This window comes from Triticum aestivum, chromosome 7B (assembly GCF_018294505.1).
Source record: "Triticum aestivum cultivar Chinese Spring chromosome 7B, IWGSC CS RefSeq v2.1, whole genome shotgun sequence".
NCBI lineage: Eukaryota > Viridiplantae > Streptophyta > Magnoliopsida > Poales > Poaceae > Triticum > Triticum aestivum.
The window spans coordinates 717,433,855-717,438,051 of record NC_057813.1 but is presented as its reverse complement, the minus strand read 5'-3'; positions in this window follow the sequence as shown (position 1 = coordinate 717,438,051).

The window sequence follows — 4,197 nt, the reverse complement described above, 5'->3', positions numbered from 1 at the left end:
AACTAGTTTATTTTTAGTAAATGCTTAGTTGAACTAGTTGAATTAATATAATAACTAGTTTATTTTTAGTAAATATAATGCTTAGTTGAAATAGTTGAATTAATATATATAACTAGTTTATTTTTAGTAAATGCTTAGTTGAACTAGTTGAATTAATATGATAACTAGTTTATTTTTAGTAAATATAACGCTTAGTTGAACTAGTTGAATTAATATATAGAACTAGTTTATTTTTAGAAAATGCTTAGTTGAACTTGTTGAATTAATATATAGAACTAGTTTATTTTTAGTAATGCTTAGTTGAACTAGTTGAATTAATATAACTAGTTTATTTTTAGTAAATGCTTAGTTGAACTAGTTGAATTAATATATAGAACTAGTTTATTTTTAGTAAATGCTTACTTTGAACTAGTTGAATTAATTGAATTAGTAAGTGTTTAATGTTTCTCCTAATATGAACATAGAAAATGTCGTCTGACGGCGGAAAAAATTTCATTATGTGCCAATACTGTGAAGACCAGCGCGGCCAGTGCGACAGAAATTTCCTTGTTGATGGTAGGCGATTCAGCATCAAGCTGGATGAGACTTTCGAATTCGATACAGTAAGTCACAACGACAAGTCTGTTTTCATAATTAAGCATGACTTATATATGCTTCATTTGCCTGACTTATAATTTTTAATTTTCACTATTCTACTAGCGCATCCCCTGCCATGCAAGGATTTTTGTCTTGGATAAGATAGGTTTCAAAGATATGGAAACTATGGAGGTAAAGAGAGCTTACCTGAAAACTGAGCATGATGGTTATACTTTCAACGTCAAAGTATACAATACACACACGTACACCTATTTTGAATGCAAAACTTGGCAAGCACTATGCAAGGCTTATGCATTTGAGCCTGGTATGGTTATCACCTTTGATATTCGTCCGGAAGATGATATTGAAGGTAATAGAGACATATGGGTCGATGTGCAGACGCCTCCAGTTCTACCATTATGTGAGTTCTTCTCAACTATATTTTTGTCTTTAATATTGCTTATTTCAAAAATAACTGACAACTAATTTCTATTGACAGCTTATCTCCATTCAACCAAACATGTCCGGCGCTTGGTAGACAGGACCTACTACTGTCCTGGAGCTGAACTAAACTGCGAGGAGATAAGTCATTATGTTTCATGGCTTGAGGATCTTCATACTGTCAAGACAAATTTTCTTCCTGCACTTAGAAATATTAGTACTCAAAACGTGCGACCAATAGTGATGGTATTGAACTACGGTCACATTTATTTAGGAATGATGGTAAGATATTTACTTTTTGTCCTCATTGCATATTTTGCATACATATTTTTTTGCTAAACTTTCATTGCTAAGTATATTAATTAAGTACTATACGATGTTCTTCAACAGGGACTCCCGATGACAGTTGTGCCTCAGGGGGTCGAGACTAAAGGTCAGATGTCAATTGTTAGCTTACGGCCAAGATATCCTGCATTGCACATGAATGCATTCAGGATTTCTAGAAGCGATGAATGCTTAATAGTGAAAGATTGGAGGAAAATTGTTAATCATCGCAGAGAAGTACTAGGGGTAGCAATGAGAAGCGCAGCCCACGATTAGGAGATAGGTTCATCGGCATGCTCCAGTATGATCAATCAGGAGAGCTATACATGTTCTATGCTATTTACCAGAGATAGAGTAGCTAGCAGGAGTGATTTAGCTAGTTCTTCATGCTGCTCTTAATTAGTATGTGTCCTTTCATGTCCGTGTTCTTCGTTCTGAACTTAAGTGATTTGCTTTTGTGGTGTTATATATGAACGCTTATAATATCATGACAATCATGTTGAACTCGATGATTGGTTCTACTATAAAAATTCTGTTTTATATATATATGCGTAACGTGTACAATGTGTAGTATCGTAAAATACCAGCAAACGAAAAAGAATTAAAATGGAAACACAAAGTTAAATGAAAAAGAAATCATAAAACTAAAAAAAAACCAACCTTATAGTACCGGTTGGTATTACCAACCGGTACTAAAGGGCTCCAGGCCCCCGGAGCTGGCTCGTGCCACGTGGTTGCCCTTTAGCACCGGTTCGTGCTGAACCGGTACTAAAGGGGGGGCCTTTAGTGACCACAATTTAGTGCCGGTTATGTAACCGGCACTAAAGGGCCTTACGAACCGGTGCTATTGCCCGGTTCTACACTAGTGTGCAGGTATGAAATCGAATGTCTGCTCAATTGATCCCCTGTATAGCCCATGGCTGCACCTTGCGGTCTCCACTCCAGTAACGGCAATAGGGAGATTGTCGGGGAAGTATGGCAGGAGCAGGGCGACGTAGTTGGCAGCAGCAGCGCTGCCAGGAGCCTTGCGGGTGGCAGAAGGAAGCCGCCGGCACAGCCTGGCGGCGGCCAGCGGTGGAAAACGGCCTTCCAGACCATCAGCTCCCTCTTTTTAGGATCGGTTGTTAGCATTGAGGGGTTTAACCCGTTTTGTTTTCTCTTATCAGAACAGGTACGTGACCTCTTCCCTTTATATCAGGGGCTGATGGCCTGGGGACTGAAACCAAACGTTGGGTTTGGGTGCCCCCGATCAAAGCACCAACGTGGGATTGGACTCCCCTTTTTATCTCGGTCTATAACAACCTGAGATCAATTCCAACATTCTCCCCCTTGATCGTAAGGTTAACAAACATCATAAGCCCACTCTTAATAGAAATAATATACCAAAGTAATGTGTTACAATGACCAATGAGATGTCACTGAACCTCAGTACCATAGTACATCATTCTATCTCGAAATGGAAACATAATACTTTATGGGAGTTGGTTTATATGATAGTCCTAATATCAAGGATCAAAAGGCTTTATGAACCCATGCCGGCAACATATAATCATAAAATGGGTGGTAAGCCTTTAGTAAGTGGTACCGCAAAAATTTATAAATCAAACATCATAGGTTTGATCCTAGACTCTATCTTTCACAATAGAGACATTATGTCAATGGTTTTGGCAATAACAATTGACTTGTTGTTACTCGCATAGAGAACTGCGTGCTCATAATCGCAGTAAGTGGCTTAGAGATGCTGTCTACCACTCTTAACTCAGGGAATAAAATTCTTTCGACATACAACCTACCCAGTAGCCTCTTAACATGCCACGTAATTAATTGCATCATACTGATGCCATTCAAATCATATTGGAGCTTTTCCACGATATAGCTCCATATGCAAGGGTGAAGATGTAACATGACGTGGAAACTTAATATCCACACACCTTGCAAAAAAAAGTATGAATAACCTCTGATATCAAGGTTACCACACTTCTTATTAGTGAGCGTGTAAACTTATTGTCTTGCATATCTACAAGACTTTTGGAGGCTTTTCCAGCGGTCCATTTCTGGACTTGTATATTTGCCAATTATCCCGATCATAAATAGGGCAAGTTCATATTTGAATACTTACATTGCTTCTGACAGCTGAAGCATAAGGAACTAACATTACCTGATTAGTTCATAATGGTTCCTTGGACACTAAAATGTCCACCTTTATTGCCCTTGACTTTAGTAGCAGGTGCAATAGAGTACTACCATGTAATATTTTCTTCCATACTTTATCAACATATGTCATCATAATAAAACTTATACTCCTTTTGGACCTATATCTTGGCGAAACTCAATACAAGCAAAGTATGAGGCATCACCAAGATCCTTCATGTTACAAATAGAAGATAGAAATTACTTGGCTCGCCAAAATATTCTATCTCCACAAGGTAGTGATCTTACTCCCCCTCGTCTTATAGGATGAGTGTCCCAACGCTTGTATTATCTCATAACTGTATTTCTTTAGATAACATGCCTTATGTCAACTTCACTCATGACAAAACCGTACAGTTGATACATACATTATCAACTAAGTCAACACAAGAGCATGTCATAGTAATAACACAAACGTCACAACAACTCACTGAGGAAATTCTATGCAGTTCCATAATCCATTAGAGCTCATAATCTTCATCCTATATGGCAACAAGCCACTAAGATGATCATTCACACACATTATCGATCATAAGGAAATTGTTGAGTCTCAAAAATAAGTGTTGCATTAGAGAAAAATAAATTCCCCTCAATTTACCTAATGCATATGAACAAAGATCTAATGAAGTTATCCTTAAGATTAATGTTCATACGCTCCAGGTTCCC